This window comes from Prunus dulcis, unplaced genomic scaffold, assembly GCF_902201215.1.
Source record: "Prunus dulcis unplaced genomic scaffold, ALMONDv2, whole genome shotgun sequence".
NCBI lineage: Eukaryota > Viridiplantae > Streptophyta > Magnoliopsida > Rosales > Rosaceae > Prunus > Prunus dulcis.
Window position 1 is genome coordinate 13598 of NW_023010039.1, and position 24644 is coordinate 38241.

Consider the following 24644-nt stretch of genomic DNA (forward strand, 5'->3'; position numbering starts at 1 on the left):
TACATTAGAAAATTACAAGGTTGATTGTTTTGTTAGTTTGTTATTCTTTTGTTTCTTTTGTTAGACAAGGATACATACATTAGAAAATTATTCCTACTAAGTTGGCATCGTACTTTTTATTTTCTGCTAAGAATAGTTACAATATTATGCATATATTTTACTGTATTTTTGAATTATAACATTCTGCATAACTGTTATTTTGCATAATTGTGATATTATGTTTGTTGTACTTTCATTATGTTATTTATATTATTAGTTTCAGTTTGTGGTTTATTGTAACTCATTGTTGCGAGTTATTAAGTTTTATTTATCTTGTAAGACTGTCCAATATTTGTTTATTGATATTGAGATTGTTCTCTCAATTAAGGAAAATGTCGAATAAGATACAGAGAGTGGAACCTTCTATGAAGACAAGTGCACCTGCTGTTGTGTTGCCTTCATCTCATAATCATGCAGAGAAGCTTGCTAAATTTAATGGGATGGATTTTAAAAGATGGCAACAAAAAATGTTGTTCTACATCACCGCATTGAATTTGGCTCATATCCTAAAAACAGATCCTCTTGCACTTGGTGATACACCTGAAACAGTGGTTGCTTCTGATGCATGGGAAATTGTGGGGGTTATAAATATTTATTTTCAGGTTTTATTTCTATATTAAATGACTCAATTTGTTGGTTTAATGTAGGGTATGTTACATGATTTTGGATGCTTATAAAGGCCACTCCTCCTTCACATTTGATAGACAAGATAAGACAACAAAATCTAATTATCTCTTCTCCTACCTTTATATATATTCTCTACTTTCTATTAGTATTTTTGGGCAATGGTTATGTGACTTGGAGACATATCCGTTTGTGAACGTGCTCATAGCGGATCTTGAGCTTGTGTATTAGGGGTCATATCTTGGAGTCTTGTAGATCGTCCTGCATGTAGGGAGGCTACAAAGACTTTAAGACAATGTCTTTAATATGCTTTACCGTACCAAGCTCATCTTTTTACTTATAATTTTTTTTGCGTTTACGTACCTATCAATTTGTTTTTCTTTAGTTTCATTGTACCATAAAAGCTTTCCAATTTGTTTATATGTTATTTATAATATGAAGGCTTTTGTATTTGGATTTACTGAAAAGGAAAACTATAATTTTGACAACAATCTAAAGCCTTTGTAACGTTTAATTTATTTCCTTTCCGTATTGTTCTTTGTAGTTTACAATTGTTGCAGTTGCATATCTATAATTATGTAAGCTTTGCACGGTGTAAAAATATCCACGTCGCTATTTTACTATTTCAAGACGTATTAAGTTAGTACACCACGACGGTCTGTATAAAAAAATAGTCGTGGTAAATGTAATTTACCACTTTTTTTATTGTAAAATATAGCGTCGAGTTGTTTGTATCTTACCACGTCGGTTTCTTCAGAAAGAGCGTTATAGGAATCTACGTCGTTAATTTCTAAATATTGTCGTCTCTATTTCCTTTATACAACTGTCGTTTTATGAAATTTGTATTGCTTTTTAAGATTTATTTTCTGGGTTTTGGTAGCCTACGACGATAGATCAACAAAATGACAAGTATGGAGTAAAAACACGACAGTTTATATACAAAACTATTGTATGCGCTATAATTTTTAGGCTTATTTACTGAATGAAATCGTCAGAGAAATGCAAATGAGATCCCAAAAAATATGAAATCTTACCAATGTGAGCTATGTTCCTCATCACAATCGAACCACCAATTTGAGAAAGACAATATTTTGTAAGTTAGTGATGTGTGTGTCATCAATATTTTGGACCTTCAGAGAGGCGAGAGAGACACACATACCAACATCCAAATTATTGCCTCCCACCCAAATCCTCACCTTCAGAAAGGTAGAGAGAGCCAAGGGCGTATGCGACTTGAGTTAGAGTTGGAACCCTAAGAGAAAAGTAAAAGTGAAGAACTCTTGAACAACCCCAATTTATCTTTACATCTAGATGGGTCCCACCTAATCATTTTATTTTGTAAGAGTTGGTGGCTTTTTGCTTATGTCGTAATAAAGCGTTACAATGTTGCTAGGAATATAACTACCGTCGTCTAAGTGATATACCACGTAGAAATTTTACTACTACACGACTTATTAAGTAAGTACACCACTTGGTTTGTATGCATAAACGTCGTTATTGTAGAATATAGCATCGGGGTTGTTCCAACTAACCACGGCAATTTATTCATAGTGAGCGCTGTATTAACTTAATATACCATGTCCGCAAAAATACACTTTTGCCTTATAAAATTGTAATTAACCACGGGGGTTTCGGAATACTAAATGTCGTTTGACATTATTATCAACCACGTCGATTTCTACATGTATCGCATCGTATTAACTTCCATACTAGGCTCATTTTTATAAAAAGCTTCATGTTATGAAACTTTGCGTTTCTATATTAACTTTTGCCTCACATGGCCTAAAATTTCATGTTTTCTCAACCCGATAAAATATTTCACTCTCCTCTCAGTTTTCCTTCCCAAAGCGACGTGTCTGAATCTCTTCATCTTCCTCTCCTCCTCATCTTCATCTCTAATTCTCCCAACGTCTCAAGCAAATTTTCATTGCACGCCAAAGGTTACGTTTTTTTCACTCTCTTTTTACCCCTTTTTTGTGTGAAAATCATTTTACATATTTCTAAGTTTGATACCATGAAATAAAGTGTCCGGAAACAAGACTCCATTTTCAAAATACCATCGTCCTTCATTGTTTTGAATAATAGTAGTACGACAGTGTCTCTCACTCTCACGATTAAGACGACGGTTTTTTTCTTGTTTACGTTGTTTTAATTATCACACCACCACGGTAATTAACTTTATGTTAAAGGGAATAGCACCACGGTAGTTAATTACCGTGGTGGTGTGATAATTAAAACAACGTAAACAAGAAAAACAGTCATCTTATTAAGAGTAAAATATAGAAAAAACCGTTGTGAGAGTGAGAGAAGGTTTTTTTTTTTCTTTTCTGTATTTACTCTTAATAAGACAACGGTTTTTTCTTGTTTACGTTGTTTTAATTATCACACCATGATTGTAATTAACTACCGCCGTGCTAAAGCAAATAGCACGACGGTAGTTCTTATCTAGTGACGTGAAAAATGTAATATTATGTCGTTGTTTTCAAATAATCGTCATTTTTATTCTTTGAAATATAAAATATATTCACTTGCAAGTTATATTTCTCTATAACCATGGTTTTTAATGCTCAAAGTAAGGAGACTAGTTTGAATAAAAATTAAACTAAGGAGCTTCAAGTTTCAAAAGCTCAAAGTAAGGAGCTTCCAATTTCAAAGGATCAAATTAATGAAGACAAAGCAGCTCAAACCAAGTCCTCAAAGAAGATGAGATTTGCTTCATCTACTAAAAAAGAACCAAATAGCTCAATGATATTTGATGAGGAGCCAAAGTCAAGTCGTGGTATCAACACAATGAGCCGTGTTGTGAAGAGAAAAATCCAAAAAATTAAACTTGTTGTTGAGTATATTATCATCTGCCGCAAAAAAATGGAAGGATTTCAAGTCTACCTTAGCCATGTCATCTTCATGCATCATGATTTGGTTGTAGCCGGAGTAGGCGTCTATGAAGCTTAGCAGTTGGTTGCCGGAAGTTGAATCGACGAGCTGATCAATTCTAGGCAGTGAAAAGTTGTCTTTAGGACATCCCGTGTTGAGGTCGGTGTAGTTGACACACACTCTCCACAGACCTTTATCTTTCTTTGCAACTAGAACAACGTTCGCTAGCCATTCTGCATAGGAGACTTCTTCAATGAAACCAGCAGCTAGAAGCTTATCGATCTCGGCTTCAATGATGGCAACCCGCTCAGAGGTGAAGTTACGTCTCTTCTGTGCTACAGGTTTGATAGCTGCGTTGACGTGTAGGTGATGGCAGATGATCTGGGGATCGATGCCAGGCATGTCGGATGGCGACCATGCAAATACATCTTTGTTGTTCTGGAGGAAGGCTGCAAGCTCTATCTTTTCCTCATGGCTTAGGCACGAGCCAATCCGCTCTTTTCTCTCTGGCTTGTCAGGATCAAGGGGTACTAGCTCAACGTCCTCTTCGGGCTTCCATCCTTCTTCAGGAGAGACCTCCGGACGGATTCCCTCGACTTGGTCCCGATTCTTTGATTGTTATTGGGGAGTAGCTATTCTCTTTCCTTTCTGGTCTGCTCGGCCATCAGGAACGGGATTTGCTTTCTCCTCTGCTTGTTCTACTCCCTTTAGATCTGCCTGATTCACAGGGAGGAACTGTGTTTGCTTGCCTTTCTTCAGCCCTTGAGCTGAGCATTTCCTCGCCATTGCCTGATGGCTGTTGATCTGGCCGATACCTCCCCCAGGGATTGGGTAGTGAATCTTCTAATGTGTGGCAGAGGTGATGGTGTTGATCTGGCCGATTCATCGTCTGCCTAGAATGCCATTGTAGGGTGAGACTTCAACAATAACCATGAACGTTTGCGAGCTGATTACAGGTGAAGAGTAGACGTCGAGACCTATCGTGCCCACGGTAACCGTCGTTGCGCCATTGAAGCTAGTCAGCGACTTGGCTGATTTATTGATCTTTGTCTCTAAGCCCATCTGTAGGATGTTGGCTGCACTGCCTTCATCTGCATGGATTCGGTCGACCATGGCCTGAGCGATTTGAATGCTGATGACAAGGGCGTCGTTGTGCTGTAGATCAAGGCTGATTATGTCTTTCGTTTGGAAGCCGATCATGGGATCGTCTTCTGCCAGTGAGAGGCTAGTTGAGACTTGGGAGATCATAGTAGCCTGTTTGATCTTCGTCTTCTTTTCTTTGTTGGTCAGTCCGGACTCCTCCGAGTCAGCTAGGATTGTGTTAATCCTTATGACCTTCTAGGGTGGCTCCTTGGCAGTATCGTGGGCCCAATTCTGGGGTGGCTCCTAGCCTGTTTACTCGTCACGCCGTTCTCTTCCAGTCGAGGGTTCGTGGGCCTAATTCTGAGGTCGGAGCCCAGATCTGCGGTTTACCCGATTTGTCGCTGCACTCGCGTCGCTCTAGCTCCTCTTCAGTTGCTTCCACCATCTGTCCTACGTCACCCCGTGGAGCTTGATTCCAACTAACTAGGCGCTGGAAAGGAACGAAAATGAAAAAACAGCGGGACCGACGCACTGCCGAAACTGTTGGGGTTGTTCTCAACTTCTTTTCCGTTCAATTGTCGTTAGGTAGGCCTTGCGGCCGATTGGAATAGGCGACTCGACAGGCCTGCCCGCCGCACAAGGTAGGGGTGGGGACGACAAGGCCTGACAGCCCATGCGATTCCATGCGACGACATGCCTTTTTACGCGCCGAGGGGGGGCGGGGGGGTTGGATTGCCAACCCATGGTCATACAGCACGGCTCAGACGTGGCTCTTATACACTTTGGCGTTATAAGCTAACGGATGCGATCATACCAACTCACATGCACCGGATCCCATCAGAACTCCGAAGTTAAGCGAGTTTGGGCGACAGTAGTACTAGGATGGGTGACCTCCTGTTAAGTCCTTGTGTTGCATGCCCTCCTTTTGCTTTTTTGACATTTCGATTGTCTTGGGCGTCTGCTTTCCGTCGTGGCTGTCTTTGTTTTTCCATGGCCCCGTGACGCAGCGTGACAATCGGGGTAAAGTTTGCTCAAATACTCCTAGGAAGCCTTGGATTAACAGGGGAATTGAAGCAGGAAAATAACGGAGTTTTCGAAAACTGCGAGAACTAGATTTCGAGCTAGTAAATGGTGTCGGATGCTCGAAAAAACCTAAAGGTCATGGCATCGCAATGAGTTTTACTCGTGCCGCCGTTCTCTTCCAGTCGAGGATTCGCGAGGCCGACGCACTGCCGAAACTGTTGGGGTTGTTCTCAACTTCTTTTCGATTCAATTGTCGTTAGGTAGGCCCTACGGCCGATTCGAATCGGCGACTCGACAGGCCTGCCCGCCGCACAAGGTAGGGGTGGGGACGACAAGGCCTGACAGCCCATGCGATTCCATGCGACGACATGCCTTTTCACGCGTCGAGGGGGGCCGGGGGGGTTGGATTGCCAACCCATGGTCATACAGCACGGCTCAAACGTGGCTCTTATACACTTTGGCGTTATAAGCTAACGGATGCGATCATACCAACTCACATGCACCGGATCCCATCAGAACTCCGAAGTCAAGCGAGTTTGGGCGACAGTAGTACTAGGATGGGTGACCTCCTGTTAAGTCCTTGTGTTGCATGCCCTCCTTTTGCTTTTTTGACATTTCGATTGTCTTGGGCGTCGACTTTCCGTCGTGGCTGTCTTTGTTTTTCTATGGCCCCGTGACGCAGCGTGACAATCGGGGTAAAGTTTGCTCAAATACTCCTAGGAAGCCTTGGATTAACAGGGGAATTGAAGCAGGAAAATAACGGAGTTTTCGAAAACTGCGAGAACTAGATTTTGAGCTAGTAAACGGTGTCGGATGCTCGAAAAAGCCTAAAGGTCATGGCATCGCAATGAGTTTTACTCGTGCCGCCGTTCTCTTCCAGTCGAGGGTTCGTGGGCCCAATTCTGAGGTCGGAGCCCAGATCTACGGTTTAGCCGATTTGCCGCTGCACGCGTGTCGCTCCAGCTCCTCTTCAGTTGCTTCCGCCATCTGTCCTACATCACCCCGTGGAGCTCGCGTCCAACTAACTAGGCACCGAAAAGGAACGAAAACGAAAAGACTGCAGGACCGACGCACTGCAGAAACTGTTGGGGTTGTTCTCAACTTCTTTTCGGTTCATTTGTCGTTAGGTAGGCCCCACGGCGATTGGAACCTGCGGCTCGACAGGCCTGCCTATGGCACAAGGTAGGGGTGGCGAGGACAAGGCATGGTAGCCCATGCCATTCCATGCGACGGCATGCCATTTCATGCGGGGGGTGTTGGATGGTCAACCCATGGTCATATGGCACGGCTCAAACGTGGAAACCTATAAAGCTGTATTAGTAGCTAAGGGCTACAAGCAGAGAGAAGGGATAGACTGTGAAGAAACCTTCTCACTTGTGGCCATGATAAATTCGATTCCGATTTTTCTTGCAATAACAGCACATTACGACTATGAGATTTGGCAAATGGACATCGAAAAGGCTTTTCTGAATGGTTACCTTCCGGAAGAACTATATATGGATCAACTTGAAGGGTTTGTGTCTAAAACTAAGTCTCATAAAGGATGCAAGCTGGAAAAGTACATTTATGGACTAAAGCAAGCTTCTAGGAGCTGGAACCTTTGTTTTGAAGAAGCAATCAAATCGTTTGATTTCTCACATAATGGTGATGAATTTGGAAATGACATTGGAATTCTCTCCTCTGTGAAAATGTGGTTGTCTAAAACCTTCTTTATAAAAGATTTGGGAGAAGCATCCTATATACTTGGGATCAAGATTTGCCGTGATAGATTTAGAAAACTGATTGGATTGTCCTAATCCTTGTATATATAGATAAGGTGCTAGGAAGATTCAATATGGAAGATTCCAAGAAAGGTTTTCTTCTTTTAAGACATGGAATTCATCTTTCTAAGGACATGTGCCCTAAAACTCTTGAAGAAATACAACGCATTAGTAGAATCCCTTATGCATCAGTAATTGGGAGTTTCATGTATGCTATGTTGTGCTCAAGGCCTGATATTAGTTATGCAGTAAGCATAACGAGTCGATATGAATCTAACCTAGTGATTCGTTATTAACCTAACCCAGGTCTAGAACACTGGGCAGATGTCAAGTGCATCAAAAAATACTTAAAAAGAATGAGGGACATGTTCCTAGTTTATGAAGGAACATCAAAGCTGCAAATGGAAGCCTACACCGATTCAGATTTCCAGTCTAATGTTGATGATAGAAAATCCACCTCTGGATATGTCTTCACTCTGAATGAAGGAGGGGTTAGTTGGAGCTGCAAGCAAAGTACTACAGCCGATTCCATTACTAAAGCAGAATATATAGCAGCGGCTGAAGCCGCCAAAGAAGCTATTTGGATGATAAAGTTCATCTCCGATCTCAGAGTGTTTCCAACCATAGCGTTGCCAGTAGCCTTGTACTGCGACAACAATAGGGCAATAACTCAAGCTAAGGAACCAAGGTCTCATCAGAATTCCAAACACATTGAAAGACGCTTCCATAAATTTCGAGAATATATATCTCTCGGAGAAGTCAACATCCTCAAGGTAGTTTTGACAGATAACATAGCAGATCCAACGACTCAGCTACAATTGGATCGGCATCTCCAAAAGATGGGTATTAGATACATGGCAAATTGGCTTTAGAGTGCATGTGTGAGATTGTTGGAAATATGCCCTAAAAGCCAATCATATGATGTAATCTTTTAAGGGTATTTCATGTATTAGACTTATGTTAAATTCTCTTAAAGGGCAAATTTATTGTTTATTAGTAAATGTCTCATTAATAGTTACACATGGTTAAACAATAAGTCCAAAGGATGTGAGATAGAGAGAAAGTAATCTAAGGAAGTTAGATTTAGGAGACCTTTCCTCTATTATCCTCATATCCTAAATGTTCATAGTCATAGGATTGTCAAATGGGCACTGACAATCCGGAAAGACCGGTATATGCTATGTTTTCTCAATTGGGAGGATGACTGGTCTCAAGTCATTCGTGTGGCGACACTAAGACAAGTATGTAGGTGCTCAATAGAGAATAAGTACACTAAACGCAATCAAAGGAGACTTTCTTGTATGAAAATTTTACTTAAATGTCAAACAAGAAACTCCAAGTGGCAATAATGCAAATTAGTCCTTAGACCTGAGGCACCATGGTTGTCTTATGGGAAGGTTGTGGATCTTTGATGATGCTATAAAGACATATCCTAATCACGAACGTGGTACAAGCATTGTTGGGGTTCTGGATTAACTCATGAAGACATGTGAGTGTACAACATAGAATCTCTATCCTTCAGTAAAAGAAGGAGAATGCTCGAAAGATATGATTAAGCAAATCTCTAATCAGAGTATTTGGTATGACCTAGAAAGATGTTCTAATCATACTAATACAAATCATATAAGACGTGACAATCTCATTAGGGGCTTGACATGCACCAAGCCCTAGTAATGAGATTAAGAGTATTGTAATAAGGAAGGACCGTTTTGCATTGTAATTCCAACTAAATAGGTTCTCTGCTTATTCTACTTAGCTTGGATATCCTGACATACTGCTATGTGTCACTCATGGATGGTGAAAGCCCTAAGGACTAATCATTCTAACTAATAGGGAGAATTAAAAGGGTGTTTTAGTTCACAATCAATTACGAAGAGTTCAAATTGCCCACGACCTTGCTAATTAGAACCTAATGGATCACACACCGTTAACCTTGAGTTATTTGAGAAACCGTTATAGAGATGATGAATTGAAGAGATAAATTAAGCTTAGTTAATTGGTTAAGGCAAAATTAATTATGGAATTAATTTAAACAACACATGATGTCAGAATAGGCTTTAAACGAGAATTTTTAATCCTAGGCTCATTGGGCTTTATCCTATTGGACATGGAGATTGAGTTGTATGACAACTTAAATGAAATTGAGCCCAAGAGGCCCAATTTCATGGGATGGGCATTCATATGGCTTTTTGGTTGCTAGAGTCAACTTGTTAACTCAAGTAAAAGACCATCTTCTTCTCAAGCTCCAGTTGGTGAAGAGACTTAGGCCTTGTTTTTTAAGCTAGACTGGACTGGATTTGATTAATCTTTCTACATTACACTGGACTGGTTGGGATATGACTCGATTTTAAGAAGTTGTTTAGTGCAATACAACACCAAAATTGAGATTAGTATGCCATTTTTTTTATTTTTTATTTTATTTTTATATTCTCATTTCCAAATTATTTACAACAAAATCGATTTTCAATCCAACAAAAAACAATACAAATATAAAATAAATGGGTGGAAGCCAGAAGACGAAAGGCATGAGGCGGAGTTTGATGGCAGCAGCAGGTTCCTAAAAGTAGACACCAGCACTCAAGCTTTGACTTCCTTCCCAAATTCCAGTTTTTACCTACCCTTCCTCAGATCTTGAATTTCAGCTACCTCCATTCATATCTCAAAGGTTACCTACTCTGGTGACTTTTTGGAGAACCTCTTGATGGGTATATTTTAGACTATATATTTAACCCCATTCTTAGTATATTTTGGTTAATATTTTGGAAGAATTTTGATACTTTGAATTATATTTCCAATATAGGACTTTCGACTTCCTCTGGAGCAAAACATAATCAAATGGATGAATTTTGGAGTAATTCTAGTTGGAGGACGTACGTGAGCCACTTAGCTTCTGGCAAGAAAATAAAGAAGTAGTGCGCGGTGCTAGAATAGTGGATTTTGGGCTTTTATTGCGTTTTGGTTCCCAAGATGACCACGGATGGGTTCATGGCCTCCTGGAGAAGTGTTCAGAATGTTTTAATCTTTAAAACAAGCTATCTTGGGCCGGATTTGGAGGAGATTTGAGGTCAAAACATGGTTGGGCATATTGTGGGCAGATTCTCCTAATCCAATTTGGACTTTATCTCTTAGTATTATTTTATTTTAACTTAGTTTCCTTGTGGGGATTGGGCAGCTAGGTTTTATGAGGTATTTAAGCTCCTTCTCACAACAATTTTAGGACTTATTTTTGGCTTTTGAACGTGACATTGAGGAGAGCAATTGCTAGGGTTTTGGAGTTATTGTGACTTTAAGGTGTTTTCATTCTTATTCATTCGAATGATATTTTCTTGGATTTCAATTATGAATATGCGTAACTAATTCTCTTTTGCTAGGGTGAAGCCTCAACCTTAGCATGAATATGTAATTTTTATTTAATTGCTTATGATTGATTGCATGCATACTTTGAATTGTTAATCACTGTTTTAAACTATCTAATTGTCTTAATGCCTGGTCACCATTGGGATCTTTAGAAAAGTAATTGGATGTAATTTTGGTCGGAAGGTTCCCTGAAATTGACGCTAGCTTCTTGTGATTAATAGTTGTAATTGCACTTAAGATGAACACCACGTCTTAAGGGTTGCATGGTTTTTCAAAGGGTTTTCACAAAACGTAATGAGTCTTTCATATTCATATTTGATCCGAACGTCCGGACGGATTGCATGTTGGATATACATTCTATGTTGGAGGTTCCAAGTATAATATAAATTAGGAAAACCTAACCTTCAAAGTGGCATGTGCAAATCATAAGTAATTGGTAAAAATTCATAGGATTGCTAGGTGATAGTGAAACCCTAGTGCTTTTATAAATTGGTATTTAAAACTCTTTCCTTCAATCGTAATTGCTTTTGTTTAAAATTTGTTTTTAGTATCAAACAAGTTCATATTCATCTTTCTCAACTTTAAATTTTAGGTAGTTAATTGGAAATTGTTTTTACATAAATTGCTAAATAGTCCTTGAGGAGAACGACCTTGCAATAGCCTTGTATTCTTGCAAGTATTTTATTTGATTTTAACCCTATTTGCACGGGTACTAAAAAAACTATCAAGAATTTGGCGGGTTGCTAGGGACTATTTTAGATAATTTTTTGTTTGAACTTTTGTTTATATATTTTTATTTTTCAAAAAATAATATGAACAGTTTCGTTTCTGTTTTAGATTCTGCAAACCACATGGTCCAAACTAGATCAGGGACTGCACAGACAGCGGTGAGAAGTTAACTGGGCCTTAGACTGTTCACTGTAGGGCATTTTTCTGCAGAATTTGTTTGCAGATTTTGTGGACGAGGGTAATATGTCGTTAGCATTACCTGCAGCAGGCAGACCACTCAAAGAGTCGTTGGCTGCCCGTGCCAATGATGTCCCTAATTGCATTATGTACCTTGACCAAGAAGACGATGATTCGTTCGAGATCAAGCACCATATGCTTGAAATTCTACCCACCTTTCAAGGGCTGCCAAACGAGGACGCAAACGTACATATTGCAAAATTTATTGTGGGCTACAAAAATATTTTGATTAAGGGTTTTTCTGCTGAAGCTATTAAGTTACGTCTTTTCCCTTTCACTTTGAAGGACAAGGCAGAAACTTGGTTATTCACTCTACCAGCTAATAGCATTACTACTTGGCAGCAGTTACACACAAAATTCCAGAACAAATATTATCCAGCATCCAAGATATTGAATTACAAGAGGGAGATTTTGATATTCACACGAAAGCCTAATGAAGAGTTTCATGAAGCATGGGAAAGATATACAGAGATGTACATTAAGTGTCCACATGCTAATATTGATTCAGATGCACAGACGAATATTTTCTTTGATGGGCTTAATCCTACATCTAAAAGCCATGTGAATGCATTAGCATTTGAACTATTTAATATGATGGCTACAAAATCTCAACAATGGGCAGCAGAACATTCGCAGAAAATGGGCATTTTTGAGTTATAAGTAGGTTCTCCCAACATGTCTGCACAAATGGAAAAAATGGAGAAGAAAATGGGTGCAAAATTTGATATCCTTTTACAACAGATAGCAAGTTCTACACAACAACAGCCACCTACATCAACAGTTTGCACTATTTGCAGCATGGCTACACACGACATAATGGGCTGCCCGCATAAAGAATCCTACCCAGAGCTTGTTGAGCAACATGTTAATATGATGAACAGCTATCAAAGGCCTAGGAATAATGCATATGCCACTTATTACAATCCAGGATGGAGGGATCACCCTAATTTCAAATCAGGTGACAATCAGAATAATGCAAAACCATTCCAGCATGCACAAAAACCTTTTGTTCCCTCCAAACAATTTCTCATGCTTTGGAACCTCTCAATCAAGTCTGAAAAAGAAATAAGGGAGTACAATTAGGACAAAGAGGTAGCAAAACCTCAACAGCTGGATAGAAAACAAAGCCACGGGTGAAGATTGAAAAGCCATGTGTGCAGAGCTGCTGGGAGGCTCCAGCACGTGGGAAGGAACAAGTTTCAAGCAAGAAACACCCAGCGAACCATGGGATGTTGGCGAGCAAAGTGGGAATCATCCTTTGAACCAGCATGTATACCCATTTCTTTCCTTCATCAGATCTGACCATGAAAGATGGGAGAAAAGAGAGGAAGGGGGATGACTGAAAATAAGAATTCTTCACTAGGGCAGCTGCGGGAAAAGGCCCTTGAGCTCCCAAAATCCCTGATTTTGTGCAAAGGAGCAGAGTAGATTTCACCAAAATAGGATGATTGAAGGAATGAGGGGAGAAAGGAAGGGAAAGACTTGGAAAAATGGGATAGAAGCCATTAGGATTTGTTGAAAAAAGAATGGCTTCCAGCGGCTATAAATAGGGCCTCTTCTACCAAAAAAAAAAACAAAAACAAAAAACAAAAAAAAACAAAAAACCACATCCAGAGAGCAAGCTTCCTCTCTTACCTGCAAAACCCAGCAATTTTGTGCACTATTCACCCTTCTTCCCCATTTTCCCTCTTCTGGCAGACTGTTCTAACACTTGCCTGAATCTCTGTCAAGCTGCCGGAAGAAACACTCAAGCCACCCATTCCTTTCTCTCCCTCTTTTCTCAGCCAAATCTTCTTGCAAACCTTTCCTTTCTTACCTTGACACCCTCCTAAGAACACATAATTTTCTCTTCAGTGCTAAACTCATGTCAATTTTGCTTCTATGCCACAAGCTCCTCATGCTAAGCTAAGAATTCATCTGTAAGCACTAAGAATCTATCTGTACGCAGCCATTATTTTTGTTGGTGAAGGTAACCAAGGTGTTTCCTAAGGCCTTATTGTCCTTTCTAAGCATTCTTAGGGCTTGATTTCTGAACTCAGGCACAGGGGACAATTTCTTCAGTTTGCTCCTTACGGCAGCCCAACCCATTCGCAGCTGCCGGAAGAAAAAAGCCCCTACAATGCACAACTTAACTATGCAACTACAGAGAAGGAATTACTGGTAATTGTCTTCGCATTAGAGAAGTTTCGGTCTTATTTGGTCGGGGCTAAAGTGATTGTTTATACCGATCATGCTGCATTAAAATACTTGTTGTCTAAGAATGATGCAAAGCCTAGGTTGATTCGTTGGGTTCTTTTACTTCAAGAATTTGACCTAGAGATTAAAGACAAGAAGGGCAGTGAGAATGTTGTGGCTGACCATTTATCTAGATTAATTATTCCAGCAGCTACAGAGGTAGATTCTCTACCATTGAGTGAAAGTTTCCCAGATGAACAGCTATTTGCTGTCCAAATTGATACACCTTGGTTTGCAAATATTGTCAATTATTTGGCTAAGGGTGTGGTGCATCCAGATTTTTCCTACCAGTAGAAAAAGAAGTTTTTATCTGATGTGAAGCACCATTTTTGGGATGAACCCTACTTATACAAGTAATGTCCAGACCAGATTATTTACAGATGTATTCCAGAAGCTGAACAGGAAAGTGTTTTAAAGTTTGCTCATCACTATGCCTGTGGAGGACATTTTGGGCAGAAAATGACAGCAGAGAAAATCCTACAGAGTGGGTTATTTTGGCCAACACTTGTTAAAGATTCATAGAATTGGTGCACGGCTTGTGATAGGTGTCAAAGAGTCGGCAATCAATCCAGAAGGAATGAGATGCCCCAGAAAAGTATCCTAATTGTTGAACTATTTGATGTTTGGGGTATTGATTTCATGGGACCATTCCCATCTTCTAATGGGAACCAATATATTTTAGTGGCTGTGGAATATGTTTCAAAGTGGGTCGAGGCCATTGCAGCACCAACTAATCAAGGATCAGTGGTCCTAAAGTTCCTCCAAGGGGTTATATTTCCACGTTTTGGAATTTCGCTCGTTATTCTTAGAGATGGGGGGAAGCATTTCATTAATAAACCGTTTGCTAACCTACTAGCTAAGTATGGGATTAATCATCGCGTGGCTATACATTACCACCCATAGACATCTGGTCAAGTTGAAGTTTCAAACAGAGAAATCAAGTGTATTTTGGAGAAAACAGTGGGCTCGACACGCAAGGATTGGAGTTTAAAATTAAATGATGCTTTGTGGGCATACAGGAAAACTTATAAGACTCCTACTGGGATGTCACCATTGTCGGGGAGGTAGCTGGGGAAATCATTGTTGGACGCCCTTGTAGTAAGTACAAGGACATGCAAATTTCAAAAGGCAACTGGGAAAGGGGAAACTGGCCAACCACCTGTGTAGTCAAATCGGGCAAGTTGCTGGGGAAATCACGGTTGAACAACTAACTGTGTTCTATGCACAAGTACACAAAAACATTTAAAGGCAACTGGGAACGGGGAAACGGGCTAACCCCCTGTGCAGTCAAATCTAGGAGATGGCTGGGGAAATCGTTGTTGGACTACTGTGTACTAAGCACAGGTATACGCAAATATATAAAAGCAATAAGGAACGGAGAACTTGGCCAACCACTTGTGCAGTTAAATCGGATAGGTGGCTCGAAAATAATTGTCGGACACCTGTGCACCAAGTACATGTGCACGCAAATAATAAAGGCAACTGGAAACGAGGAAATTGGCCATCCACCTGTGCAGTCAAATCGGGCAGGTGGTTGGGGAAATCACGGTCGAACAACTAACTGTGTTCTATGCACAAGTACACGAAAACATTTAAAGGTAACTGGGAATGGGAAAACTGGCCAACCACTTGTGCCGTCAAATCGGGGCAGGTGGCTAAGGAAATCATTGTCGGACAACTGTGTACTAAGCACAGGTACAAACAAATATCTAAAGGCAACTGGGAATGGGGAAATTGGCCAACCAACTGTGCAGTCAAATTGGGCAGGTGGCTGGGGAAATCATTGTCGGACACTTGTGTACTAAGTACATGTACACGAAAATAACTAAAGAAAACTGGGAACAAGGAAACTGCCCAACCACCTGTTCAGTCAAATCGGCCAGGAGGTTGGGGAAATCACGGTCGAACAACTAACTGTGTTCTATGCACAGGTACACCAAAACATTTAAAGGCAAATGAGAACGGGGAAACTGGCCAACTACCTGTGCAGTCAAATCGGAAAGGTGGCTGGGGAAATCATTGTCGGACAACTGTGTCCTAAGCACAGGTACATGCCAATATCTAAAAGCAACTAGGAACGGAGAAATTGGCCAACCACCTACACAGTCAAATCGGGCAGGTGGTTGGGGAAATCATTGTTGGACACCTGTGTACTGGGTACAAGTACACACACATTTCCGAACGCAACTGGGAATGGGAAAACCGTCAAACCACCTATGCAGTCAAATCGGGTCGGTGGTTAGGGAAATCATTGTCGGAGAACTGTGTACTAAGCACAGGTACACGCCAATATCTAAAGGCAACTGGGAACGGGGAAATTGGCCAACCACCTGTGCAGTCAAAACGGGCAGGTGGCTAGGGAACTCATTGTCGGACTTCTGTGCACTAAGTACAAGTACACGCAAATGTCAAAAGGCAACTGGGAACGGGGAAACTGGCCAATCACCTATGCAATCAAATCAGGCAGGCGGTTGGGGAAATCATTGTTGGACACTTGTGTAACAAGTATAAGTACATGCACATTTCAGAAGGCAATTGGGAACGGGGAGACTGGCCAACCACCTGTGTAGTCAAGTGGGGCAGGTGGCAGGGGAAATCATTGTCGGACAACTGTGTACTAAGCACAGGTACACTCATATATCTGTAGGCAACTGGGAACTAAGAAATTGGCCAACCACTATTGCAGTCAAATCGGGCAGGTGCTGGGTAAATCATCGTCGGACAATTAACTTTATTTTAAGCACAAGTGCACAAAAATATTTCAAGGCAACTAGGAACGTGGAAACTGGCCAATCGCTTGTGCAGTTAAATCGGGCAGGTGGCGGTGGAAATCATTGTCAGACAACTGTGTACTATGCGCAAGAACACGCAAATATCTAAAGGCAACTGGGAATGGGAAATTGGCCAACCAACTGTGCAGTCAAATTGGGTAGGTGGCTGGGGAAATCATTGTCGGACACTTGTGTAATAAGTACATGTACACGCAAATACCTAAAGGCAACTTGGAACAGGGAAACTGGTCAACCACCTGCGCAGTCAAATCGGACAGGTGGCTTGGGAAATCAATGTCGGACAACTGTGTACTAAGCACAGGTACACGCAAATATCTAAAAGCAACTAGGAACGGAGAATTTGGCCAACCACTTGTGCAGTCAAATCGGGCAGGTGGTTAGGGAAAACATTGTCGGACACCTGTGTACTGGGTACAAGTACACGCACATTTCAGAAGGCAACTGGGAATGGGAAAACTGGCCAATCACCTGTGCAGTCAAATCGGGCAGGTGGCTGGGGAAATCATTGTCCGAAAACTACGTACTAAGCACAGGTACACGCAAATATGTGAAGCAACTGAGAACGGGGAAATTGGCCAACCACCTGTGCAGTCAAATTGGGCAGGTGGCTGGAGAAATCATTGTCGGAGAACTATGTACTAAGCACAGGTACACACAAATATGTAAAGGCAACTGAGAATAGGGAAATTGGGCAACCACCTATGCAGTCAAATCGGGCAGGTGGCTGGGGAAATCATTGTCGGGCACCTGTGTACTAAGTACATGTACACGCAAATAACTAAAGGCAACTGGGAACAGGGAAACCGGCCAACCACCTGGGCAGTCAAATCTGGTAGGTGGCTGGGGAAATCGTTAACGAACAGCTAACTGTGTCCTAAGCACAGTACACAAAAATATTTATGGGCAACTGGAAATGGGAATCTGGTCAACCAACTGTGTAGTCAAATCAGGCAGGTGGCTGGGGAAATCATTGTCGGACAACTAACTTTGTTCTAAGCACAGGTACACGAAAATATTTAAAGGCAACTAGGAACGTAGGAACTGGCCAACCACCTGTGTAGTCAAATCAAGAGATGGCTTTGGAAATCATTATCGAACACCTGTGTACTAAGTACAGGCACATGTAAATCTCTAAAGGCAAGTAGGAACAGGGAAACTAGCCGACCACCTACGCAGTCAAATAGGTAGGTGGATGGGGAAATCGCGGTCGAACAACTAACTATGTTCTATGTAGAGGTACATAAAAACATTTGAAGGCAACTAGGAACGGGGAAACTGGCCAACCACCTACGCAGTGAAGTCGGGCAGGTGGCTGTGGAAATCATGGCTGGGAACTAACTATGTTCTAAGCACAGGTAAACAAAAATGTTTAAAGGCAACTGGGAACGGAGAAATTGGTCAACCACTTTTGTAGTCAAATCGGGCAGGTGGCCTTGGAAATCATTATTGGACACCTGTGTACTAAGTACAGGTACACATACATCTTTAAACGCAACTGGGAATAGGGAAACTGGCCATCCACTTATGCTGTCAAATCGGGCAGGTGGCTTGGAAAATCATTGTCGGACACCTGTGCATAAGGTACAGGTAGACGCAAATATCTAAAGCCAACTGGAAACAGGGAAACTGCCCAACCACCTATGTAGTCAAATGGGCAGGTGGCTGGGGAAATCACGGTCGGACAATTAACTTTGTTTTAAGCAAAGGTGCTCGAAAATATTTAAAGGCAACTAGGAACGTGGAAACTGGCCAACCACTTGTGCAGTTTAATCGGGCAGGTGGCAAGGGAAATCATCGTCAGACAACTGTGTACTAAGTACAGTACACGTAAATATCGAAAGGCAAATCGAAATAGGGAAGTTGGCCAACCACCAGTGCAGTCGAATAGGGCAGGTGACTTAGGAAATCATTTTCAAGCACCTATGTACTAAGTATAGGTACACGTAAATCTCTAAAGGCAAGTCGGAACAGGGAAACTGGCCAACCACCTGTGTAGTCAAAATGGGCTAGTGGGTTTGGAAATCATTGTTGGACAACGAACTATGTACTAAGCACAGGTATACGAAAATATTTAAAGGTAACTGGGAACGGGAAAACTGGCCAACCACTTCTTCAGTCAAATCGGTCAAGCGGAATAGGAAATCATTGTCGGACAACTGTGTACTAAGTACAAGTACACGCAAATATCTAAAGTCAACTGGGAACAAGGAAACTAGCCAACTCCCTCTGCATTCAAATTGGGCAAGTGGCTGAAGAAATCATTGTCGGACACCTATGCACTAAGTACAAGTACACACAATTATCTAAAGCCAACTCAGAACAGGGAAACTGAGCAACCACCTGTGCAGTCAAATCGGGCAGGTGGTTGGGAAAATCATTGTTGGACACCTGTGTACTAAGTACATGTACACGCAAATAACTAAAGGCAACTGGGAACAGGGAAACTGTCCAACCACCTGTGTCATCAAATTGGGCATGTGGCTGGGGAAATCATTGTCGGACACCTGTGTATTAAGTATAAGTACAAGCAAATTTCAAACGACAACTAGGAACAGAGAAACTGGCAAACCACCTGTGCAGTCAAATTGGGCAGGTAGCTGGGTAAATCATTGTCGGACACCTGTGTATTAAGTATAAGTACACGCAAATTTCAAAAGACAACTGAGAATAGGGAAACTGGCCAACCACCTGTGCATTTGAATCGGGCGGGTGGCTAAGGAAATCATTGTCAGACACCTGTGTACTAAGTACAGGTACTTGTAAATCTCTAAAGGCAATTGGGAACAGAGAAACTGGCCAACCACCTGTGCAGTCAAATTTGGCTGGTGGCTTTGGAAATCATTGTTGAATAGCAAACTATGTACTAACCACAGGTACACGAAAATATTTAAAAGCAACTGGGGATGGGGAAATTGGTCAACCACTTGTGTAGTCAAATCAGGAAGGGGGAATAGGAAATCATGGTCGGACAACTGTGTACTAAGCACAGGTACACGCAAATATCTAAAGGGAACTGGGAACGGGGAAATTGGGCAACCACCTGTGCAGTCAAATCGGGCAAGTGGCTGAAAAATTGTTGTTCGACAGCTAACTGTGTTCTAAGCACAGGTACACGAAAATATTTAAAGACAACTGAGAATAGAGAAACTGGCCAACCACCTGTGCATTTGAATCGGGCAGGTGGCTTAGGAAATCATTGTCAAACACCTGTGTACTAAGTACAGGTACTCGTAAATCTCTAAAGGCAATTGGGAACGGGGAAACTAGCCAACCACCTGTGCAGTCAAATCAGGCAAGTGATTGGGGAAATCATTATCGAACACATGTGTACAAAGTACAAGTACACGCATATTTCAAAAGGCAACTGGGAAGGGGAAACTGGCCAATCACTTGTGCAGTCAAATCAGGCAAGTGGCTGGGAAAATTATTGTCGCAAACCGGTGTACTAAGTACATGTACACGCAAATAACTAAAGGCAACTGGGAACAGGGAAACCATCGAACCACCTGTGCAGTCAAATCGGGCATGTGGTTGGGAAAATCCTTGTCGGACACCTGTGTACTAAGTACAAGTACAAGTACAGGCAAATTTCAAAAGACAACTGGGAACGGGGAAACTGGCCAACCACATGTGCAGTCAAATCGGGTTGGTGGCTTGGGAAATCATTGTCGGACAACTAATTGTGTACTAAGCACAGGAACATGAAAATATCTAAAGGCAATTGGGAACGGGAAAACTAGCCAACCACCTGTGAAGTCAAATCGGGCAAGTGATTGGGGAAATGAGTATCGAACACATGTGTACAAAGTACAAGTACACGCATATTTCAAAAGGCAACTGGGAAGGGGAAACTGGCCAATCACCTGTGCAGTCAAATCAGGCAAGTGGCTGGGAAAATTATTGCCTCAAACCGGTGTACTAAGTACATGTACACGCAAATAACTAAAGGCAACTGGGAACGGGGAAACTATCCAACCACCTGCCCAGTCAAATCTGCGAGCACTGGATTTCGGGGTAAAGTTTGCTCAAATACTCCTAGAAAGCCTAGGATTAACAGGGGAATTGAAGCAGGAAAATAATAGAGTTTTCAAAAACTGCGAGAACTGGATTTCGGGCTAGGAAACGATGTCAGATGCTTGAAAAAGCCCACAGGTCATGCCATCGCAATGAGTTTTACTCGTGATGCCGTTCTCTTCCAGTCGAGGGTTCGTGGGCCCAATTCTGAGGTCGGAGCCCAGATCTGCGGTTTACCCGATTTGCCTCTGCACGCGCGTTGCTCCAGCTCCTCTTCAGTTGCTTCCGTCATCTGTCCTACATTACCCCGTGGAGCTCGCCTCCAACTAACTAGGCACCGCAAAGGAACGAAAATGAAAAAACAGCGGGACCGATGCACTGCCGAAACTGTTGGGGTTGTTCTCAACTTCTTTTCGGTTCAATTGTCGTTAGGTAAGTCCCGCAGCCGATTGGAACCTGCGGCTCGACAGGCCTGCCCGTGGCCCAAGGTAGGGGTGGGGACGATAAGGCCTGACAGCCCATGCCATTCGATGCGACCGCATGTCATTTCACGCGGGGGGCATTGGATAGCGAACCCATGGTCATATGGCACGGCACAAACGTGGCTCTTATACACTGGCGTTATAAGCTAACGGATGCGATCATACCAACTCACATACACCGGATCGCATCAGAACTCCGAAGTTAAGCGAGTTTGGACTGCCTCCTGCTGAGAATGTCGAGAGATAGAAGCAGGATGGTTCGAACCCTGATAATTTCCCTGCTGCACAAGAGGAGTGCTCTGCTGAACCCCCCTCAAAGAGGAAGGCTACTGTCAAGTCTTTGGGAACTCAAACTACTTCTTCATGGGCGAGGAATGTGTCTCCATTGAGTAAGAAACCAAATCTCCCTTCTATTGAGAAGACCCAAGTAGGAGCTATTCCCGCGTCATCTGCCAGGGTCAAACATCTTGTTGGAGCAGATAGCAAGAAGATTAGTGGTATGTGCAACATTAGGCATGTTCCCCTTAAGCCTCTTGCTGACGAGTTTGGAGATCATAATATACTCCGCGAAATAGTTCGTGTGCGATATAGCTCACCAGTTGAGAAGCAAAGAGGTGCAGATGCTCATCTCCGAAGTTCAGGTCGTCTATATCAGTCGAAGAGTGGAAGTCGATCTGGGCTGTCTGCTCATCCATCCAACCGTCATGTTTCAGCTGTTGAGTCAGGAGCAGTCAAGCGTGGAGTGGATTCGTCGTCATTGACTCTTTTGGAGGTGAGGATGACGGCGGCCAAGAAAGCAAGAGAGTCATCTGCCCGGGCGAAAGGTTCTTCTGTAACATTAGCGGCTGATTCCAAGGTGGACAAGTCCAGCCCTGCAGAGGATGCAGGTGTGTCTGATATGCTAGAGACGAACTTCCTGTCAAGTCCATCCACTTGTGCTAAGCTGTTGATCAAATCTGTCGGTTGGTGATCTTGGTACTTTCTCAAGTCTTTCCTTGGAAAAACAAAGGGAAGCAATATTTCATCTCCTTCAAAAAGGAGGTGGCAGCAGACGTGGCGAATCAGGCAGGTGGAGTTGCTGATAGTGTGGCTGATCAGGCCAATGCTGAAGAGTTTGTAGATCAGGGATCTCCTGCTGGCGTCTCGGAGTAGATGAAGACTCCTTTATTTCTTTTCAGCTTTTGTAGTCTGCTCTTTATTTAGAATAACTGTTCTTGCTTAACCATCTTATTTTTGTTGAACTTGGCCGGTTGGTAACTTTATTATGGAAATTTCAGTTATTTTTTCAACGTCAATTTGCATGTTGTCTTGTGAACTGCTTGACTATCCTGCCCCCTTAGGAAACGAAAAGGAACCTGGATATTTCCCGCGGGAAGCATGGTGACCCCCTTTTAAGAAATTCCTGGCGCACCCTGCGTCTCCCTTAGGACGCTGCTTTGCGGGCTACTTCTCCCGAAGGACGCTTCTGGTCGTCGCCCTGCGTCTCCCTTAGGACGCTTTTTATGGGCAACTTGTTTGACTATCCTGCCCCCTTTAGGAAACGGACAGGAACCTGGATACCTCCTTAGGAAATTCCTGCCGCACCCTGCGTCTTCCTTAGGACACTTTTTTGCGGGCTGCGTCTCCCGAAGGACGCTTCTAGTTGTCGCCCTGCGTCTCCCGAAGGATGCTGCTTATGGGCAACTGTCTTTATGGCACATTCTGGAATTTGCAGTAGTTACTTCTCTTCTTCATAAATGTGCAGTACTCGATCATTTGGTGGGGACTGAGCAGGTAGGAGGAAGCGTCATGGATAGTATCTTTGGAGGTGGTAGGCGTTCCATTGTCACAGAATCTCCTTCCCTTCCATGGTGTCAAGCGTATAGCTTCCTCTGCCCCCGGACCGGCTAATTATGTAAGGGCCTTCCCAATTGGGTTTCATCTTTTTAGACCTTGTATTTGTGCAGTGATGAAGGCCTTTCTTAGCACAAGGTCGCCTGGTTGAAACTATCTGATCTTGGCTCTTTTGTCGTAGTAAGACTTCAACCGCTGTTGATAGGAGGCGACTCGGACAATGGCCTTCTCGCGCTCACCTTCAAGTAAGTCAAGGTTGAGAGTCTCATCTGCTCGGAATTCTGCTCAATACTGCCCACTTCGATGCCTATAGAGGGGACAATGACGTGAGGAGGAATGATCGCTTCAGTTCCATAGGTGATGGAAAATGGGGTTTCGCTAGTTGATCTTCGCTTGGTGGTGCGATAAGCCCATAGTATGCCAGGGAGCTCATCTACCTATTTTCCTTCGGCGTCTTCTAATCTCTTCTTTAGACAGTCCAATATTATTCTATTAGATGCCTTGGCCTGGCCGTTGCCTTGAGGATATCTCGGGGTAGATAGATGCTGCTTGATGCCATACTTTTTGAAGAAGGTGGTGATCTGCTTGCTGATGAATTGTGAACCATTGTCGGTAACTAGTGATTGTGGGCAGCCAAACCGGCATATAATGTTTCTCCAGATAAATCGTTCCATATCAGCTTCTTTAGTAGATGATAGAGCTTCGGCCTCGATCCATTTAGTAAAGTAATCAATGGCGACGATCATCATTTCTTTCTTGGCAGGTGCCGTTGGCATAGGACCTACTAAGTCGATGGCCCATTGCATGAAATGCCACGGACTATTCTGTGGATGGTAGATTTCGGCAAGATTAGGAACTGGTTTGTACTGTTGGCAGCGATCACATCTTTTGACATATTCAGTAGAGTCATGGTGCATAGTAGACCAGAAATAGCCTACGTTTAGAGCCTTCTGGGCTAGTGACCTGCCCCCAGAGTGGTTGCCACACTCGCCGTCATGAATTTTGCAGAGGACCTCAAGTGTTTGAGGGTGCTTTATGCAAGTGAGATGAGGGCCAGAGTATGATCTGCAAATAAGCTTGTCGCCTTGCATGTAATATCTCGCGGCTTTCTGTTGGACCTTCCTAGCTTCGGACTTATCCGTTGGTAGATTTTTATTCACTAAGTAGTCGATGATGGGGTCTTGTCAGCTGGGGTCTTCATCGATCTGCATTGAGTCGATTGGCTCTATTTCTTCGATGCTTGGTCGATCAAGGTGTTCGACTGGAATGGAGTGTCTGAACTGGGTGTCCAGCGCTGATCCTAGGCTTGCCAATGCATCTGCATGAGTGTTCTCTGCAAGTGGAACTTGTTGGATGGTGTAAGTAGGAAATTCTTTCAAAAGTCCTTGGACTTTGTTGAGGTACTGATCATTCTTGGATGCTTTGCCATGTACTCGTCTGAGGCTTCATTCGTGATCAGCTGGGATTCTGAGTAGATGTCCAATCTCTTGATCGTCAGTTCTTTTGCTAGGCGCTGTCCTGCGAGCAATGCCTCATATTCTGCCTCGTTGTTTGAAGCAGAA

General features: G+C 42.5%; 3 non-coding genes across 3 annotated transcripts; 2 read left to right on the forward strand and 1 right to left on the reverse strand.

Annotated features, from left to right (window-relative positions):
- Window positions 1–5420: 5420 nt before the first annotated feature.
- Window positions 5421–5539, forward strand: LOC117612650. The gene has a single exon (XR_004583493.1). It is a non-coding gene; the product is annotated as a 5S ribosomal RNA (ribosomal RNA).
- Window positions 5540–6118: 579 nt separating this feature from the next.
- LOC117612652 lies at window positions 6119–6237 on the forward strand. The gene has a single exon (XR_004583495.1). It is a non-coding gene; the product is annotated as a 5S ribosomal RNA (ribosomal RNA).
- A 5882-nt stretch (window positions 6238–12119) lies between these two features.
- LOC117612653 lies at window positions 12120–12226 on the reverse strand. Its single transcript, XR_004583496.1, has one exon. It is a non-coding gene; the product is annotated as a small nucleolar RNA R71 (small nucleolar RNA).
- Between the last annotated feature and the right edge of the window lie 12418 nt (window positions 12227–24644).